Source organism: Piliocolobus tephrosceles, chromosome 4 (assembly GCF_002776525.5).
Source record: "Piliocolobus tephrosceles isolate RC106 chromosome 4, ASM277652v3, whole genome shotgun sequence".
NCBI classification, from domain to species: Eukaryota; Metazoa; Chordata; class Mammalia; order Primates; family Cercopithecidae; genus Piliocolobus; species Piliocolobus tephrosceles.
In genome coordinates, this window is record NC_045437.1 from 138,748,370 (window position 1) to 138,770,449 (window position 22,080).

Below are 22,080 nucleotides of genomic sequence, written 5' to 3' on the forward strand. Positions count from 1 at the left end.
ACTTAATACAACGCAGGCCTGAGAAGAGTAACATAGGATGATATTTAATGACAAGGAATGACGTTCATGACTGTCAAGGGGAAAACTCTTTACAATAAATAGTACATTTCAGTTTTATATTTTCAACACATACATATTTACACAAATTCAAATAGAATAAACACACTAAAATTTTTAATGAAATGTTGTATAAACTGTTTCTATTATAGTTTTTCACTTAAAGTAGCATGAACATCTTTCTGGATACACACAAGCGTGTGTGTGTGTATGTGTGTTGTGAGTGAGTGTGTGTGTGTGTACCTCCTCTGTGTTAGATTACCTGTGATTTTGTTCCTTCTCATTTCTATGTTTTGGGAAGAAAGCTATTGAATTTGCATGCCTGCCTGCTACTTGTCCTTTGAGGAACAATCCATCCACCCAAACAGTTGTGGCAGGGCCATGATAGTGCTCTTATCCTCACCAATACCGCCACATGACTCAGGCTAGGCCAGCAGAGCCCTCCCTCCCCTCACACACAGTGAATGGTTCAGAGGAGAGCTCATGGCCCAAAGTGCGCTTTCATCTCCTCTAAGACTTACTATCTCAGCATTGTAAGGGAGAGGAGCTTGCTTGTCCTCTGGGATATCAAGCTAAAAAGACCATAATTAGCCAAGAAGTATTGGGAGATTCATTATGCTGCTTCCAGTATATGAAGCAATCCTTTCTTAGAATGAAGGCAAGACAGATCAGAAAACAGAGCCAGGAAGTGAAGAGAGAGCCCTAATGACACTGAGCTTCAGGATCCAGCCGTGGCTAAAGCTGGAATGATCCCTGAAATTCTCAGTTATATGCTCTAATAGATTTCCTCTTATACTAATGTGAATTAAATTTCTGTAAGAGACACAGCACCTGTGTTTTCTAATAAACAACTACATGTGCATATGTGTGTATATATGTATGTGTGTATATATATACACTATACCCCTTTTTATGAACAATAATAAATTCAATCCGTTCTTTAAGCTTTATCAGTGTATTCCTCAAAAGTCCTTCTCTGTTTATAGCATCAATTTTGCACTCCATACTGCCATATATTGTTAATTCATTGATTTTTTCATATGTCAGAATCTCCCCAAATAAGTAAGTTCCTTGAAGAAGGAGTTGTGCCTACCTTACTGCATAACACCCAGCACTATGCATTGTTTAAAGTAGGAACGTGAAAAGCTCCACCCCACCCTGTCACCCCATCAGCAGACATGCATTTAGGTTAGATTTCGTCTCAGCAGGATGAGGTGCCTTACAGCATTCTCACTCCTGTAAGTTCATTAGAAGAGAGCTACCTAGGATTTGGGTTTGTGCTCATGTTTATCTGCAAGGACAAGCAAGATCCTCTCTCTTACAACACTGACATAGTAAGAGGCTCTTACTCCTCTTAGAGGAGACTCAAGCTTAAACCGGGCTACAAGCTCTCCTCTGAACCACTCACTGTGCATGAGGGGAGGGAGAGCTCTGCTCCCCTAGCCTCAGTCATGTGGCAGTATTGGTGAGGATGAGAGCACTATCATGGCCCTGCCACATGATCAAACCCAGAATCACTGAATGTCAGAGTGGGAAGAAACTTCAGCCATCACCCCGCCCAGTGGTTTTCAAAGTGGTTTTATGAAAGCTTGCGGCTGTGCGTGGATGTCGGGAGGCAGGCATCCTAAAGTCTGATGAGAGAAGCAAGTGGTTATGCTGAATGGACTAACTCCATGCCCCTGTTTCCACCAGAGCAGTCTTTATTGAATCCTTTTAAATACTGAGATTGTTAAAAAATGCTAACTCCTGGGTTCTTTCCTAGACATACCGAAACCTATGATCAGATTTGTGATTCCAGCATTTTCTTTTTAACAAGCTGGCACTAAAGTTTAGTCAGCATGACTCTAGCATCCCCAGAAATTGAGCCCCTTGCTATCCATATCTGGAAATCCCATCCATCCCTACCAGGTCCCTGCCTGGCTAACCTCCACCCTCCTGGGGAGCAGTAATTGAATGTCACATGTTGAGCATAATCCTAGAAAATCCTCTGTCATCATGCTCAAGTCCCAACAGCTTGTAGTAATTAGATCTAGACTGGAGAGAGGTACAAAGGAATCATACACTGATACAGTTTGAAGCTTCTGAGGTTCATGCAATGAGGGAGACCAGGATCAGTCAAAGAAAGTGTAGCTACAAATTCCAAGAAAGGGGCAGCATGGAGCCACAATATCCGTGGGACATTCCCAATTCATTTCAGCTCCTCTCACCCCTCCTGTCCCCAACCTAGTGTCCTATTCAGAAAGGACATGCAAATGTGGTAGCAAACTTCATCTCTTGCAATATTAGATGGTGGATTTTAAAACTCCCCCTCTTTTGGACTGGTTACATTTTATCAACTTGATTTAAAAACAAAGAACCCTTCCTATTCTTTCTCCCCACCTCTTGAGTCAGAATCCACAGGAGTGGAATCCTGAAATCTGTATTTTTATAAACATCACATTGATTTTTATGTAGCCAGTTCAGCTCCAATCCACAAACTAAATTTGGTAGCCCCCATACATGTCCACATTTGAATGTTCCTAGGTTCTGTTAAAAAAGAAAAAAAGATTAGGATAGAAGAGGAAATCAAAAGATGGCCTGAAAAAATAGGAAAAAGAAAAAAAAAAGGCCTGGAAAGAACAAAAGAGTTAGAAAAATCACCATTTTGCAACCACTAATGAAAAGATGGACCCAGACAGGATGATCAGGGCATGCCAGACTCATTAGGTGAAAGGCTGACTGGAGAACTTTGCCATGGTGGGACCAGATTGACATCATGCAGATTAGGACGACTTAACATTACACACCCAGAATGTGGTAGAAAAGGAAGTACAATACTCACAATATGTACAAAGTCATCTAGCTAAAAAATGGAGCCTGAATATAATCATACTCTAAACTTACTGCCACTTTATAGGAAATACTGGGGATAAAAGAACAACTTAAATAACAAGAAGGGATAAAAGAAAAACTTAAATAACATCAGGAAGAAGTAATCAACTAAATTCATAATCTACAAAAGAACCAATTTCTCTAACAAGCCAATGGTATTAAAAGGTGGAGAGAAGGGGACACCATTAAAAAATAAAGGAGGCTTAAGAGACATAATTACCCAATACAATGCATGAACCTTGTTTAAATCCTGATTTCAATGAAGCAATTATTAAAAGGCAATTTTCGAATCAATCTGGGAAGTGTTAAGTATGATTAGTTACCAATGCTATTCAGGATTATTGGAAATGCTGCTAGGCACAAAGAATCTGAAGTCCTTATTAATTAAAGCTACATATGAAGCATTTATAGGTAGAATGACATGATTCTGGCATTTACTTTAAAATACTCCAGTTTAAAAAAAATGGTTAAAGTAAGATTAGCAAAATGTTGATAATTGCTAAAACTGGATAATAGTATTATATTATTCTCTCTACTTTTTTGTAGTTTTAAGCATCTCCGTTATAACTTCTTTTTAATTCCTGGCACCATTATTTATCCCTAGTAGGAAATGAGTTGATGATTGGTGAGAGGGGGTAAGAGTAAAAGTGAACAAATGAAAACATAACTGACACGCAGGAAGCTAATGGCTAACTGAACTCCTACTCAGCATCACCCAATGTAAATATGAAAACTCCTTCTTAGATGTCCAATGAGTTTTGCCTCATACTGTATTTCAGGCCTCAAATTACATTTCATGAGGTTAAAAAAAAAAAATACCATGGGAAGGTTAGAGTCTGGCAAGAAGGGTCAAAATATAAGCAAAATATAATGTACAGAGTAATAATTAAGCAAAGCAAATTTATCTAAGTACTTCCTCTGTTCTAGAAACCGTGTCTTATTTGATCTTCACAACACCTCAAAGGTAATTATCATGCCCAATTATAAAGAAACTAAGTCCTAATAAAGCTCATATCAAGTTCACGCCAGGTAGTACCCGGGCGGAGGAGGCAGCCTACAGGACCTAATATGGTGTATAGAGAAAATGCACTTGGGAAGATGGAGTCACTTCTTGCTTATTCTTCTACAGGAATAAGTGTAATAATGGGGGAGGTAATGTTCTTGCTTTGAACAATTTGCAATTGCCCACCTGGAAGGGCAATTTAGAAGGTTATGTTGATACCAGTTTTCTTTTGTCTTAAGAATTGAAGGGAACCTTGAACTATTTAGCAAAGTTCAAAGCTCTGAGGTTGTTCAACCCATGAGAATCTTCCCTTCTTGGATCTGCTTCTTCTTCAAATTCCAGCTCAGTTCCCATTAGAAGAGCCAAGCCTTTAGGGATTGCTACCTTGAAGTCAGATAGATGTGGGGTTTGATTCCAGCACTGGATCACTGGGATCACCAATTTATGGGAAGTTCTTGGACTCTTGGGCCCACCTGTAAAGTGAGAGGGTGATTGTCCCTCCTCCACAAGATAATATTGGTATCTACATAATATGTTTAATACCATGCAAGGGATAAATAAATCTTAGCTGTTATTAGAATAATAAAACTTTGCACCCCACTGAGATTTTTCCTTTTCACAGAACCCTCGTGCACGCTGACCAGTGAACTTCAGCCAATGATAAACCAATGCCTAGCTCACAGTATACAGTAGGCAGTTAATAAACATTTACTGTATACATTGATGTCTACCTAGTGATGTCTCTCCCATAGGCTTATAACATTATTTAACTTTGGTACATGTTCTTCAACTGGAAGGTAACTATGGAAGACAGAAACTTATCTGCCAATTATGTATCCCCCAAAGCATATAGCATGAGACTAGAGGCTCAAGAAACACTTGCTAAATGAATGGCAAAGAATTGGCTGTATCTATGGGACAGAATGACCAGCACCAAGTGTGTCTATAGCATGGCCTCCAGTTGAGCTCATTCTATAGGAAACAATGCAAAACCTAACAACCAAGTCCAGTGGAGGTAATTCAAGCTCCAGGCAACCAGAAGCAATTTCTCCCAACTATCTGCAATATCCACCTCTGCTCTCTGCTCTACCAGGCCAGGAAGTGGACGTGTTCCTCTCAGAGATGTGTGATGCCTCTGTTGGGACAGAGGAAATGCTGCAGCAGTGACAGTGTCTGTGCAGGAACGCGTGCAGCAGGCTGCCCTGCTGGAGAGACGCAGGCTGGCCAGGGAGCTGAGGGCTCCACTCCCCTGGGCATGGCATGCTGCCGCAGCTGACCACAGTAATTCATCATGCTTAAAAACTCACCTTGGGAGGGGCCCTGAAGGAGGTAGGGGAGCTGAAGCCACAGTTTCTCAGGAAAATTCAGAGCCTGTGATTTTTTTTTTAGTCTTTTTCATCAAGCCTAAAAGGATAGTGAGAATCATCCAATCCGCAGGATTTTATGAACATGATCTGAAACAGGAACTCTCATTCTGGACTGAACAGTCAAAACAATCTAAGAAAAACTGACCTCACCTATTAGACAAATTCCCTTTTCACTGCAAAGCATCTTCCCACATCACAACACCTATCCCACTGCTTTTGACACTGTTTTCTGTGTGAGGAAATGAGCTCAGGTTTAAGGATGCAGGTGTCTAGCCCAGCCACTGCATGGCCTTGGGCAAGTCACTCCTGCTCTCTCAACCTCAGCTTCCTTATCTATAAGAAGAATGAGCTATATCAGAGTGCACAAATTTAAGTGACTGAGGCAGTTTACACACATACATAATGGGTGGGCAGATGGCAAAGTTGCTAAGCTGCTCACACTGTCTCCTGGCTAAAACTCTGGGAGGGTGTAACAAAGAACACAGCAAAACAAAATTCTTACGAGTCTGCCTGCTTGTGACCCATAGTAAAAACCTACCTTTTGGACCTTTCTAATTCTGTGAAATGTTCCTTGTTCCAATGGCACTTACAATTTTTTCCCATGGCACCATCTCCCTGGCACCCTGCCAGAGTTGGCAACCAGCTGTGCTCATAGGTGGCAGCTGTAGGAACAGCCAGAGATTCTCTCTCCCGGAGAGTGAATGGAGAGAGGTGGGGATGAGAAAGAAGGAAGGAGGGAGAGAGGAAGGGGGAAAGGGAGGAAGAAAGAATCTTTTCATTTAAATTAATTCCCTCAACATCTCTACAAGTGAGAAAACTGAGACTCAAGGAGGTTAAGGTTAATAATTAACTCAAAGACTCTGCCAGTGAGGAGCAAAACCAGCATTCAAACCTAGGTCTGTCTGAATGCAAAGCCCTTTACTTCAACTGAGTAAAGCGAAAAGGCACCTGTCTTAGTCTGTTTAGCCTGCTATAATGCATTACCATAGACTGGGTAACTTATAAACAACAGAAAAGTACTGCTCACAGGTATGAGGCTGGGAAGTCCAAGATCCAGGAACCAGCAGATTTGGTGTCTGGTGAGGGTCTGCTCAGTGCTTCAAAGACAGTGCATTCTAGCTGTGTCCCCACATGGTGGAAGGGACAAACAGGCTCCCTTCAGCCTCTTTTAAAGGATGCTAATCCCATGCATGAGGGCAGAGCCCTCATGACTTACTTCCCAAAATTCCTGACCTCTTAATACTATCAGACTGAAGATTAAGTTTCAACATAGGAGTTTTGGGAAGGCACATTCAGACCATAGCAGCATCCCACACATAAGTGTGAGCCCCAGAAGAAAAGCTGTACTCACTCAATAACTCAGTATTGCTGAGCTAAATTTCTCCCTAGGGCATCTTTCTCTCTCCAACACTGCCAACATTCTAATTTTGGCATTTGTTTACACCCTTCCCTCTAGAATTTCCCTCTAGCCAGACTCCAAAAACCAGCTAAAGCCTCCCTCCTTCAGGAAGTCTTGCCTGCTTCATCCTTTCTATCCCCACTTAAGATTCCCTCTCTACATAGGCTGCAGCCTACACTAGCAGTAAGAAAAACACAACAGTAAGGGCAAGAACAGTTTTATTGAGTTCTAGCTCTGTGTCAAGCTCTGTTCTCAGTACTTACTGTAGATAAATGCTAATCCTCACGAAAGTCCTGTGAGGTGAGTACTAGCATTCTCTTCCTCAGACAGTAAGTTTACTTGTCCCCAGTCACAAGCTCAGAAGAAACAGGGACAAGATTCAAAGCCAGGCAGTCTGTCCCAGCCAGATCTTCATTCCTAATCACCCCCACTGCACTGCCTCATATTTTCAGGATTCTTTACAAACAGCCGCCTCATTTTTCATCTCATGTTCAGGTTCACAGCAACCCTTAGATATAAAAAGGGTGATGTCTTAAAAGAAGACAATAAGTCTGTAAGTTAGGAAACCTGCTAAAGCAATGTACCCACTAAGTGGTCATTCCAGGACCTCAGGTCCAACAGTCCCCAGGCCCAGCTTGTAAGTCTTAGCACCAAGACCAGAATATCTCCCAGAGGTGGCACAGCTAGTATCAACAACTGTAGTCATGGGCCACCACCAGGGATCAGGGAGGAGAGCAGAGAGTGGCCATGAATTGAAGCCAACAGTCAGGATCCAGGAAAGAGGAGCTGGCAAGCCCCAGGGAGCAAATACTGACCATGGTCTTCACTCCAGCGGAGGGCATGCAGTTCCTGTGCTAAGCCCATGCTGCACATTGTAAGTAGCCAAGGCAGGGTGGAGACTTAGTGTGTGTTTCTTTTTTTCAGAGTCTGAAAGAGATAGTACTGACATCTCCTTCTTAGGGAAAATGAAACTAAGTGCCAGAGAGAGGAAGGTCTGGACCAAGATAACAGAATAAATTAGCACAAAGAACAAAAACCCAGGTCTCCTCCCTTTAGCCTCTCTTCACCAGGAACATCCTCTGCAGCACCCAGAAGCCCCTGAGAGGGGACTATTACTCACTGGACAGACAGCCTGGGAAATCCCAGCCATCTGGCTTCTGCCCTAGCATGTACTCAGCCTCTGCAGACAAACAACACATGCAGGAAGGGTGGGTGCCACCATCTGCACAAAGCCTTAAGGAGAAGGCTGTGATCTTTTGGTGTCTTAGCCAAGTTGTTTGCCCATCTCAGGGAGTGAGCACCTTTGGCCTGACCTAACATAGGCCTTTCACCCATGCATGGCCTAAATAAGTCACCTTGGAGTCCTCTCATCTGCTCTGCAATGAATGTCTTCCTTAGTCAGGGAAATACTTGTTAAATATCCTGGCAGCAGGAAAAGAATGAAATGAATCCCATAGGGTTTATAGGTTTGAAAGGAAAACCATCATATCTTGGTAGGTCTTTATACAAGATGAGATTCTTCAGTGTCCAGTCTTCTGGGATCCCTTTGCTGTGGGCGTTAAGAATGGTAACCTCACTTCAAGGGTCCTTGATGAGATGTCCATGGAGCATAAGAAAAGAGGTAACGCTCACTTCAGTAAAAGTCCATTAACAATTATGTCCTTCATCAGTAAAATGGGTTGGCTCCACAGGACAATGAGTCACATAGAAGATGAATCTTTTGGGACTCTGGAGCAGATCCTGTGTGGACAGAACTTTAAATAGAGGCATCAATGTTCCTTTTAAATCTCTAGTTCTATTCCCATGATCCTTAGAGGGTAGCAATATCAATAACATAGGTTTCAGAGTCAGGATAGTTCAGTCCAGTCCTGGCTCTCCTATTTAGAGTCTGTGTGACCTTGGACAAGGTGTTTCTGATCTGTGAGATGTGGCTGAACCTTCCCCTCCCTCTTTCGGTTATTGAGAAGATGAGAACTATGGGGGGCATGCCCTGCAACCCTTCCAGGCACATAGTGTTCAGCAAATATTAGCCCCCTCACTTCCTAAAAGGGGGCATCCATAACTCCAAGATCTCCTGATCCTAAAAGAAAAAAAGTCTGTGATTCCAAAAGAAATGGGGCAAAGAGCACACTGATAGGGAAACCTTTCCTGCCTCTCAAGACCACTGAAGCCATCTTCTCCCTAACCTTTAAGATAATGCCCATGTTGATTTTTATTTCCAAACTTGCAATTTGGTAACTTGCTCCAGCCTTCTTTCCCCCACTTTTTCTTCTAATGATTTAGGCTGAGCTGTTGCTTGAGCCAAAAAAAAAAAAAAAAAAAAAAAAACCCAAGCTGAAGTCTGCACCCTTCCCTCCAGAAGATAAATTATGTTGGTTTTTGCAGTGAGTGAATTGGGGCAGAAGAGAGATTTCACTAGAATAAAATGTTCTAGGCTGAAAAGGTGACTTCAAGTAGATTTGCTTTGTTTGCAGAGGTTCCAAGACCCCCTGATTTACCTGCTCCAGCCTGGGATGGCTGCTCACCTCCAGGTGATGGCCTAGGGGGAACCTCTGAAGACTTGGAGCAGAGGTGGCTCCGAACTGAAGGGCACTGACCATTGGCAGCTTGCCTCTGTTCTCTTCCCTCCCTTCACTCACGGGAACAGAGCTGTGAGTAAAGACAGGAAGAAATAAACCATCCTCTGTTTTTCAAGAGAAAGATAGCTTTTAGCAGAATTGTCTAAGATATCACACCCAAGGAGAGAGCAGGCCTACTTCCACCGACTCAGCATATTCCAATCAACATAACAATGACTTTACATGGTACAGGAGATGATTTTAAGACACAGACGCATTAAATCACATGGAGTCATTTAGTGAGGAAGATATTTACTTTCCAATAAGCCTCAGTTTGGTGCTAGTGTGTCTTTAACCCTGTCCTACCACTTTCTTAATCATCCTTGTTAAACAAAAAAGCAGTCTCCAGCCCTGGTCCTTTATCAGGGAACAGTATTTGCTAGAATGTAATTACTTTTTCTGTTTTTATTATACTTATTTTCACATCATCTACTTTTTAAAGCAAGTGATCATGGCTTCCCATTTATTGTAGTGTTATGAGGATTCCTTTTAAAATAAATACATGTATGTTTTAAAGGTGGGCCAATGTTAAGGAAAATATTAAGCAAATAATATAGGTGACTCACAGATATGACAACAATCACAAAGATACAAAAGAGTAAAATTCGATAAATGTTGGATTAATTGGAAACAAATACATGGCATGCAACTTTTTTTCCCACTTCTTTTTCATATTACATAATATATCCTGTTGCCTTGTTTTCCCAATTGAAATCCACTCAGGCTCTCCCACCTTCTTTCTCCTTTCTTTTCCCAAGGCTTCCTTGGTAGCAGAGGAATTTGCTGCTGGTGAAAAGAATATCATTTTCCTTCCCCTTAGATTCAAGGTGAATGCTTGGAGCCATATAAATGCCCATTATACTCATTTATTCATTCATTTAGTTAACAGACATTTGCAGGTACCCCACTCAGTATCAGTCCTGTGTCAGGTGTGATGATACATCAGTGAACAGGAAACACACAGTCCCTGCCTTCCTCGGGCTCAGAGTCTAGTTGAGGAGGCAGAAGACTACACAAGCAACTGCAATATAGTGTCATACATCCTGGAATGGGGGAGCCACATGGCACTGGGAGCACAGATAGGAGATCAAGGAAAGCTTCCCGGGGGAAGGCAGCAGTGCGTTATAGTGCTATGTCTGCCAGCTCCATATAATCACACGTGGAGACCAGTCTCAGTACCATCACTCTTCTGCTGGGAGATCTTGGGCTAGGTACTTCAACCCTCAGCCTCAGTTTCCCAGTCTATTAAGTGGGGATCATTTGATCTCCCTCTTAAAATTATTTTAAAAATGTAATGAGACAATGAGTAGAAAATGTTGTAGCACATTGCCCAGCACATAGTAAATGCTCACTAAATGCCAAGTAACTTCCTTAAATATCTTTCATCCAAAAACTATCTCTTACACACTTGAAATTGTATGCAAATATTCCTGCCCAATCTGAGCCAATTCTATTTGAAGAAAAGCAAAGAGAAGTTAAGACTGTTTATACAACACACAACAGATCTAGGACAATACTGAATAGACATATTTTGCTTCTGATCTGATAGTTTGTCCTTAAGTACAATTGGGTCTTGAAGAAAAATCCTGGGGTTGGGGAAGAATTGATTATAGTGGCCAAGATGGGGAAGTTCCAAAGAAAAAGGTTATATGTGGTAGGGTGGGTTGGTTGGGGATGGTGGTGGGTGGGGAGTGGAAAGGGTGGAGTGAGGGGAAAAAAAGAATGAATACAGTGAAAAATAGATAATAAATGTTGGAAGCAGAAAAAAATAAAGAACAATCTCTCCCTTTCATGTCCTCTGCAGGGACATGGATGAAGATGGAAACCATCATTCTCAGCAAACTATCACAAGAACAGAAAACCAAACACCACATGTTCTCACTCATAAGTGGGAGCTGAACAATGAGAACACATGAACACAGGGAGGGGAACATCACATACTGGGGCCTGTTGGGGGATGGAGACTGGGGGAGGGATAGCATTGGGAGAAATACCTAATGTAAATGACAAGTTGATGGGTGCAGCAAACCAATATGGCACATGTACACCTATGTAACAAACCTGCACATTGTGCACACGTACCCCAGAAATTAAAGTATAATAATAAAAAAGAATAAGGTCTCCTTAATTAAAAATAAGAGAGCTCTCCAGATTCTATTAGAAAATGTGAAGAGCTATAGCAGGTATAGGTGAGTACTGTGACTTTTCCAAAATGAAAATTAGAACTATTGAAGGAACTACAAATCTCTACAAATTTTTATGCTTTCATGTGTATGAAGTGGATTCCCATGCATCACATCCTCACAATGGCCCTATGAAGCAGGTATTACTATTAGCTCCGTTTTATAGATGGAAAACTGAGGCTTGGAGAGAGGATTTGATTTGTCCAAAGTCACCAATGACTACATGAAAGTGCCAGGGATCAACCTCGGGCCTCCTGACTCCATGCCTGGTGACCTAGACTAGGGGACAGCAATTTTTTCTGTCAAGGGCCAGAGAGTAAATATTTTCAGCTTTGTGGACCGTGCAGTCTCTGTCAAAACTTCTCAACTGGCCCATCGTGGCATGAAAGCAGCCATAGATGAATGTAAACAAATGGGTATGACTATGCTCCAATAAAACTTTATTTATGGACACTGAAATTTGAATTTTGTGTCATTTTCATGTGTCATGAAATATTATTCTTTTGGGTTTTTTTGACCATTTGAAACTATCTTCAGCTGGTTGGTTACAAAAACAGGCAGCAGGCCAGATTTGGCCCGGGGATAGTAGATTGCCAACTCCTGTTCTAGAATATCTTAAAGATGAATGAGGCATAGCCCTGCACTCACAGACTTGGAGCAAAGGAGGCACAACCAATTCTACTTCTAGAGAATTTGTTGCAGTTAAATTTCAATCACTGCAATACAACCGTCATAATACTTGTCACACCTGCAAAAACTTTCTCCTATTATTTATCCTTTTTTCACTTTGTCTGACTTTTTGACTTAAATAAGTTTCTTTTTACATGTTGTCATACTTTTATAAATAAAAAACTCATTTTACTTGCCAAAAACAGAAAAGAAACAAAAAATTAAAAACAAAATAATTAAATGAGTGCTATTAAATTCTAACTACCTCCAATCACCTGCCAAAGTGATTGGGCCTGAGGCCTGCTTTGTCTTTTTCCTTTATTTGAAAAAAAAAAAACCTGGCGGGGGGGCGCGGTAGCTCACGCCTGTATTCCCAGCGCTCTGGGAGGCTGAAGTGGGCGGATCATGAGGTCAGGAGATCGAGACCATCCTGGCTAACACCGTGAAATCCCGTCTCTACTAAAAAATACAAAATATTAGCCCGACGTAGTGGCAGGTGCCTGTGGTCCCAGCTACTCGGGAGGCTGAGGCAGAAGAATGGCGGGAACCCAGGAAGCGGAGCTTGCAGTGAGCTGAGATCCTACCACTGCACTCCAGCACTCCAGCCTGGGCGACAGAGCAAGACTCCATCTCAAAAAAAAAAAAAAAAAAAAAAAAAACCTGGCAAAGGGCAAAAAGGTGTTTTAAAATCACACTGACACCAACATGACACCTTCCTCTTGATGTAGTCAGAAATAATACAGAGGGACTAACTTTCTCAGCATGTAATCCAATTCTATTCAATACCAGGTCTTTGTCTATGTAAAATCATCTTCTAGGCCATAAGGCCCATGAAGCCCACACTCTATAATACAAGCAAAGTGCCACAGATTTGTACAAGCAGGAGAGATACATCTGGGTGGAGGGCAAGAAAAACTTTAAAGAGAAAATGACCTTTCAGAGACTTTGAATAGTATCTAGGATTTCATTAGGCATGAAATTCAGAAAGAGCATTCCAGACTGCTGAATAAAGGGGTGAGTGGGCAATAAGACCAAAAAGAAATATGGCTTCTAAATCATGAATGGCCTGGAATATCATGCCATGGGCTTTGGATCCAAGCCTTCTTGTTTTCTTGAATGTTCTCCAAGTCAATGGATGCTCAAGGTTATATTTTTAGACTCCTCTACATGAGGGAGATAAGAAGATGTAGTCCAGGGTCTCTAGAAAAGGCCCATGGTGGGGCCGGGCACAGTGGCTCATGCCTGTAATCCCAGCACTTTGGGAGGCCGAGGCAGGTGGATTACCTGAAGTCAGGAGTTTGAGACCAACCTGACCAACATGATGAAACCCCATCTCTACTAAAGATACAAAAAGTAGCCGGGCATGGTGGCATGCACCTGTAATCCCAGCTACTCGGGAGGCTTAGGCAAGAGAATTGCTTCAACCCAGGAGGTGGAGGTTGCAGTAAGCCAAGATCACACCATTGCACTCCAGCCTGGGTGACAGAGCAAGATTTCAACTCAAAAAAGAAACAGTCCATGGGGACATGGGGACAGAGAGAATTATTAGAACTGGTGGTTCTTGACTTTTGTACCACTGAAGATCCATTTCGCATTTACTCTTGTGCATTTCTGACTTTGAAATATTTCAGTCTACTAAACTGCATGATTTAAGTCTTGATGACTGTCCTGTTTTCTTGACCACTGATATGCATCCTCCCCAGTCATCCTGAGAGACTGGTGCTGACTGCACTCAATTGCTCTGATTTCAGCCAGAAGTTAAAGAAGAGCCTTGACAGGGGAATTAGTGTTGTTTGGGCAACTGTGTCATGAGGAACTCTGACTCCAAATCAAGGACTCTCAATGCTGAACCTGATTGTCCTGTTCTAGCTCCACACACGAGTATGAATTCAGGGCCTGTTCTCCAGGACCACCGACGATTTTACACCACACAGAACTGGTATGGAAATGGAAAAAGATAGCCTCGACTGTAATGTTTTAAAAGAAAGAAAGAAGAAGGCATCATACTCTCAACTGCTTACTCTCTTCTTCATTTGGAAACCCATACATAAATATAAAGACTGTTCTTCCATTATAGACTGCAATGAAATCACAGAGAAGCAAATGCTGTTTGCGGGAGCTGCTTCCCACCTGCGGTGTTCCCAGGGTGTTCAATAACTCAATAACCTCACAATTGGTCGGTGGAATCACAGTATAAGGCAACGTGGCTGCAATGCAGCTGTAGAAAATGCCCAGCAGGGCCTCTGCAAGGATTTCCCATGAAGGCAGCAGTACTGGCCCCTGCAGAATCATCCAGGAAACAAGGCCCATCCTCGTACCTCCTCGGTGACAGTCACCCCCAATACACTCAGGGCTTTGAGGCTTGCAGAGGGTTCCCAATCTCCTGATCAAGAAGTGAAACAAGACACCTGAGTCCCAGTGAACTGAGATGACCCCCAAACTCCCACTGCCTAAAATAACCTCTTCTAGCCCTGCTCACCTCCTACCTGAAATTCACAGCTTCCTGCTCTGGCACAAGATTGTTTTATAAAAAACGAAAGTGCTACAAATTCATCATGGCCTTGCCATGTTACAGCAAATGCCCTCTGAGTATGGGAGCTCCCACACATGGAAGCCTGTCTTCATTTCTAACTCCTACCTTACCTTCAACCTCCTCACACTGCTCTTCAGCACTTTCTGAAGTTTGGTCTTCACTTTACTCTCCAGCTTCCTTCCCCACTACTCTTCTCTATACCCTCTGCTGAGACCCAAAAGCTGTCTCCTAAGGGAGTCCTGCCCCCGCCCGTTTGCCCTGGCTAAGCTTATTCTGGAGAACACCCTCCTGTCTATGATCCACCTCCTCCAGAAAGTGTTTTCTGAATTCCAGGCCATGGTGACCACATCCCTCACCTCGCATCCTCCCCCTTGGAAACACTGAGGAGGCAGCAAGTCCAGGGGAGGAGTGTGCCATGGTCCCTGCACTGCTCCCCTTATTGAACCCATTTCCCCCTGACACCCACAACCCATGTCATATTTCCCAGATGCTGATTTTTTTTTACTTTATTTTAAGTTTCAGGATACATGTGCAGGATGTGCAGGTTTGTTACATAGGTAAACGCGTGCCATAGTGATTTGCTGAACCTCTCAACCCATCACCTCGGTATTAAGCCCAGCATGCATTAGCTTTTGTTCCTGATGCTTTCCCTCCCCCCGCACCTCCCCCTGCCAATAGGCTCCAGCGTGTGTTGTTCCCCTCCCGGTGTCCCTGTGGTCTCTCATTATTCAGCTCCCACTTATAAGTGAGAGCATGCAGTGTTTGGTTTTCTGTTCCTGTTTAAGTTTGCTGAGGATAATGGCTTCCAGCTCCATCCATGTCCCTGCAAAGGACACGAACAAATGCTGAATTTCTTATGAGCAGGGATTATGCCATCTTCCCTACTGCATACCCAGCACTTGATTCAGTACCTCCCCCAGTGGAGATACTCAAAGAATGTTGCCTGAATGAATAAATCACGAATCGAATATGCGAGTGAATACAGGCTTGGGAGTCAGATACACCTGGTTTCAAACCCTGACTCTACTGTTCCATAGCCTATAACCTTGGGTAAGTCACTTGAACTCTCCAGGCTTCAGCTTCATCTTCATCATCTGCAACATCTACAAGAGAGTCAGAATACTCCCTGAGGAGTTGTTGGTAGAGATTAAATCACATAATGCACACTAAACTCTTAGCACAAGCCTAGAGCAATAAAAGCATTCAATAGATGATACTCATAGCTGTGGACCTTGAATCTCAACTGTATGCCAGGCACTGAGATAGGCACTGGGGTTTCTGCAGTCATTAAAATACAGGGCCTGCTTTGTATTTTAATTACTGTGTTTATGTAAATCTTATCCTCCCAGTTAATGATGGAAGAGTATGTTCATTTTCTTAAATAGTTTATATTAATCATCTCCTGTGATCTTCACAATAACCCCATAAATTAGGCACATTTAACAGATTAGGAAACTAAGGCCAAAGAGTTAACCAACTTGGCTAAAGTCATACAGCTCACAAGGGACCGAACAGACACTTGAAAACATACTATCTGCCTCCGAATATCCCTTAATCTCAATACCAAGCACTCCTCTTATCTCTAATAACCTGTTATTTACCTTTTCCCACCAGGGGTGCCACTTTATGTTACCATAGCATCTACAAAACACAATTGGTTTGTGAGTGATGAGGTAGAATAGACACCTATGGGGAGAGAGATAAGGTGTGTAGAGGTGAACAGTAAAACAGGATGACTGGTTTTCAGATGAACTCTTATGAACTCTTTTCTCTGCAATTGCCATGGTACCTGGCTTACAGCGTGTTGACTGAATGAACACCTGGAAAAAGAGACCCAAGAAATTACCAGATTGTAGATCCTGAGTAATCAAAAGAAACTTAATGACTGAAGGAATTGGGAAGCTGAGGCAGGACAAACAATGAAATGGAAGAGGACCAAAGCTGAGCTTCATGTGAGAAGAGCTGGTTCTAATTCATCTTGCTCACTTGTCTCACTGCTGAACAGTAGGCAAACCCTAGCCTCAGGTCTCTCATTACTAAAACAGGACACCAAAGACTTGCCCTTCCAAGCTTGTTGGAACACTAAGAGACTCCAAGATTTCTGAAAGTGCTTTTTAAAAAGTTAAAAAGGCAAATTTTGAGGATGATATTTTAAATGTATTTCTTATAGAACTAAAACTGTGACATGGTAAAAAGTACCATGTCAATTGTTCAAGAAGCAGCATTTGCATCCTAGCTTTCCTTCCCTGGGCTAGTTTGCTTCCTGAGCAAACTCCTTAACCTCCTGGAGTCTTTTTCCCTATCTATAAGACCAGGGACATGAACATTAACTCCTCAGGGTCGGCCTGAGTGCTAAATATGAAGATGGATACAGTAGCTCATTCTATGTGTATGTTATCATATCTGGGATTGTCTGCAACTGTGTTTTGTTAATTTATTAAGTTTATTCTATAAATAATAAATCCTTCCCTATAGCTCTCCTAACGGAAGACAGCATGATTTACCATAAATGGTCCAAACTTTAGGATCAGATAGAACTCCCTTGGGATCTCAACTCTAATCCTTACTAGCTGGGTGCTGGCAATTTACTGCCCCTCTGTGTCTCTTCATCTTTAAAGCAAAAATGATAACACTACCTCATTTCTCTTTTTTAAAATGGAGATGATATTAAGTGCACAACACATATCTTTATTAAGTATTGACCATGTGTAATAATTTCTTATCAAGGAGCTTATATAAAGAAAGAATTTATGTAAGTTTTTGAGTAAATTTTGTTCTATTGATAGTGAATCTCAAACCTTGTAGAACGAAGAATTACTCTGGGAGCAACTTGGCTCTCCATCAAGGGTTGTGCTGGGGACTTGAGATCTTTCCTTGCCATTCTCTAAATGACCAAAACACAAGAATGGATTTTCTATTCCCAGGAAACATGTTTTGTTGATGCACTAATAACCCAGCCACTGGAAATTCAGGTCAGGAATTTGGGGGAAAAACAGAAGCAACTACTGTCAGCCTTTGGGGAAACCAATGTTAAACTCAAGCTTTTAAAATAGCTTCTGAAATCTAAAAGAAAACTGCCTTTAATGAGTGCCAGCAACCAGGATCCCAGAAGAGATTGGAGAAACGATATTGTGTTTTTATCTTGCATTGTTGGCTTTGGAAAGTGGCCGGAGGCCTCAAAGGCTCAGATCGCCAGTCTCACAGTCAGCTGTCAACTATATGATCAGAGGCACAAGCTCTAAGGTCTCTGGGGGACCTCCCTGACCTTTTCTGCCTGAAGCCTAAGATGCTACCAGGAAGGAAGGATTTTGGCAGCCGCAAGGAAGTACAGGACACAGACAGAGTTTAGGGATCCTGGTAGGAGAGGAAGAGTAGACGTAGAGCCTCAGTAGTAACAACAGTTGAGTCGTAATACAATAACAACTAGTAGTAATAACAATTGAGTACTTCCTCTGTGCCAGGCACCATGTTAAGTGTTCCTTGCGCATGACTTCACAACATCCCAGTAGTGGTACTATTACCATCATTTTACAGATAAGGAAAATAAAGTTTGGAGATGTTCAGTAACTTTGTCAAGGTCATACATTAGTAAGTAAGAAATCCAGAACTTGAATTCCAGAGCCCACATTCTTAGTCACTATGCACCACTGCCTATATGTTTATTAAATGAGTGAGGATTTACCTCGTGAGTATAAGTTTTGCTTCCATGAGCAAGCAAAAGCCAATTATACTGTAGATCTCTTAAATACTACTGTCTAAGTAGAAAGGGACCTGGAAGTTTGATCCGTCCTAAGATATTGAATCTCCTCTGAACTCTTCTTACCAAGTGATCACTCAATACTTGCTTTCATACCTTTAATGACACAGACTTTATCCTAGAAGATACCCCCTTCACCTTTCAACAGCTTTGGCTATAGGAATTCCTATATTAAGCTGAAATGTCTACCCACTGGTCTTACATCTGCCCTTTGGATGGCACATAACAAATTTAATCCTTCTTCCACATAGCAGCCCTCTAAGTACTCTGGAAACAGTCATTCTGGTCCCTTGAAATATATCACCTCTACCTTCTCCCACTAACCCCACCCCCCAATAAAGAATTAAGGCATTCACTTACTTGTTCATGCTCTGAATAAACAATTATGAATCGCTTATGGTAGGTTTATCTGAGATTCTACCTAGTCATTCTAGGAGAGAAAATAAAAATACACACGAATGATTACATTATACGTAGAAACTTATAAAACTGTAAAGATACTGGAAAGAGTGCTATGCAAGTTCAGAAGAGAGTGTTTTTTTAGCTGGGTGATATGTGCAGATGATATAGAAGAGATGCTGTTTGGGCTGTCTCTTAAAGTATGAGATATACATATTTTAGAGATGGAGTTTTGCTATGTTCCCTAGGCTGATTTCAAACTCCTGGCCTCAAGCAATCCTCAATCCTCCCACCTCAGCCTCTCAAAGTGCTGGGATTATAGGCATGAGCCACCATGCCTGGCCAAGTATTAGAAATATTACTGATCATCTGTTGTAGCAAATAACTGGATAATCATAGGGCTATGAGATGCTGTAATAATATGAGAGCACTGACCTTGGAGCGGATCTGCTACACTGTTGCTATATCTCACTGCCCCTCATTTCTCTCATCTGTAAAATAAAACTTGTAACATCTGCCCTGACCATCCCTGTGTTGCCATAAGGATGAAGTGCAAGATGACAATGAAAGGGAATTGCTACCAGGTGTGCAGGGAATTGTTAAACCCTGTTTTCCTAGGCTTGAAGTGACACTTGTACAACTTGGTGAGAGCTGGGGAATGAGAAGACACATGTTTGGTGAGAGCCTTCCAATCCAGCACAAGCAGAGGAAGAAGAAAAACAAATGCCAGAGCCAAGCAACATGGCCTAAGTGTGAGCCAAGGCAACCAAATAACAGCCCCAGTTCCTCGGCACCATTTCCTTCAGAATAATCCTATAAGACGTGATCAAAGAAAGGATCAACAGCTCAAACATATTACCAGCTACCTAAGCATTTAGAGGAGAAGGCCCACTGAGAGATTAAGACACTTAGGACATGTCTGAGAGGCTTTCCTGCAGTTAGAGCTTCACTAATTGATATCCAAGCATCAGCAACTATTCCATCTGGCTTGTTATTACCGCCACCTGACAAATAAGAGATTGACCGCATGCAGAGTCAAGGGCCCAAAGCAGAGAGCTGGGGGAGGGGCATGGTGAGGTTTTTTTCAAGGTCATGCAAGACACCCTTTCACCTCTCATCAGGCTACACAGATACACTCTCGGGTTTGTACAAGTCACATGTCCACATAGTCAACCATCAACAGGCACTTCTGAAGTACTGTATGAATCACAGCTCTCTTGGGTGTAAGGGTGAGACAAATCCAACTAAAACTAGCTTAAGCACAAATAAATTAATTGGTGCATTAAATCAAAAAGGCCAGATGAGATTGTGGTTTGAGGCTGACTGGATGCAGGTTCTGAAACAATAAAACAATATTATCTAGCATCTATTAATACCTCTCTCTAACTCCCAATTCTGAGTGCCTCAGTATTGGCTTCATCCTTTTTGTTTTGTTTACAGTGGTGGGGGTATGGTTTATGAATAGTGGGCTCTCCTACTTACATCCTCAAAGTGGTAAGTCTTAAAAGAAAAATAAATAAAGTGAACCTTTTTCCAACAAAAGACTCAGAATTAACTGTGATTGGATAGATTCAGGTCACATGTTTATTCCTGAGCAATAAACATGTTTATTGGGTGTTTAGGGGGTGGAGTATATCGACTGAGCCGTCCTATATCAGGCACGGAAGATCTTTGGCTAATCCTACCAACAGAGGATGAAAGAGGGGTGCTCTTCACGGAAAATCCAGATACTATTATCAGAAGAATGACAAGTGGATGCTAGGAGGAAAAAAAAAAAGCAAAACAAAAATCCAGATGTCAATTCTCAAAACTCTTGTGGTGGAAACCCAAAAAGGAAATCCACAATAAGATCATATTTTGTTATCAAGAAAATTATTCTTTAATTGAGAGGATTTGCCCTATGTAAAATTAATAGAAAACCTAATTATAACTAATGATCTAAAATGTATAATACAGATCATGTCTAAAAACAATGATGTTAAGGATTAAAAGTGCAGGCTTGAGGTTAAGTCTTAATACCACCAGTTACCTGTTGTAACTGAACAAGACAATCTCTCTCTGTGCCTTAAGCATTATCCCTCTATAAACTGGGCACAATAACAGACTCTACTCCATAGAGTTATTGTGATAATTTCATGAGAGAGTGTATCAGAAGCATGAAATACAGTGCAAGTCACAGTGTAAATAAATCTTGTAAAATTTCATTCATTCATTAATGCTTACTATGTGCCAAGAACTACTACAGACACTAGTAATAGATTGGGGAAGAAGAAAGTCCCTGTTACTGTACTGCTTATATTCTAAAATGAAAAAGTAAATACATAAATGAACAGAAATTAGGTAAGGATGATTGCTGTAAAGAAAAATTAAACAGAATGAATAATAGTGATGGGGAAAGTACTTCAGGAAGAAGAGTAAGAAGTTTTATCTAGGAGGTATCATTTTAACTGAGATCTGAATGACAAGAAGAACCAACTGTGTGAATATCTGTATCTGTAGCTTGGAAACAAGAATGAACAAAAGTCTATGGCTTGGTAAGAGATGGGGAGAATGGCAGGAAGTGTCATCAGAGAGGGGGGTCAGGGCTGAACATATAAATCCTATAGGCAATTGTATTTCATTCTAAGTATAAAGACAATTCGATGCAAACACTAACTGTGTGAAAAATGAACTATGGGTTAGATGTAAAACTAGAAGTGACAGCTAGAGAAAAAAAATGCTTGATGGAAGAAAAAGAATAGAAAGTAATAGCTGATCCCTGAAGAAAGCATAAGGTGAGATAGGCAAAAAGACCAAAAGTGAGCCAGTTGAGGGAATCCATGGGTATAGTGAAGAGTAATGGGGACCTTCCAGTGTCTCCTCATTGCCTCCTGGCTATGAAGGAGTAGTTTAGCTCTGACAAACATTGAGAACAACTATAACAATTGCATCAAAAATGAAATCAGATGTTTGAAGGCAATGGGGAGCAACCATAACTTGAAGAGCCACAGAGAAGGAAAATACATCAAAGTGGATCCTAAATTGGTGCTTTCTTCACTCAGGACATTTTCTGACCTCAGTACAGAGTAAAAGGGCAAAACAGAAAGCAGTGGCCTAGATCTCACAGCAGTTTCACTGGGATGGAAGACAAAAAAATTAATTAAATGCAGCCAAAAATTGAGGAGCCAATATCCCCCCGCAAAAAAAAAAAAAAAAAAAAAAAAAAAAAAAAAAAAAAAAAAAAA

General features: G+C 41.6%; 1 long non-coding RNA gene across 1 annotated transcript in view; it reads right to left on the reverse strand.

The window, feature by feature from the left end:
* Positions 1-18,833: 18,833 nt before the first annotated feature.
* The window catches only part of LOC111552673, a 14,589-nt gene continuing 11,342 nt past the window's right edge, over positions 18,834-22,080 (reverse strand). Inside the window, exon 3 of the long non-coding RNA XR_002734699.1 lies at positions 18,834-18,887. This is a non-coding gene — a long non-coding RNA (uncharacterized LOC111552673). The remainder of the gene's footprint in view (positions 18,888-22,080) is intronic.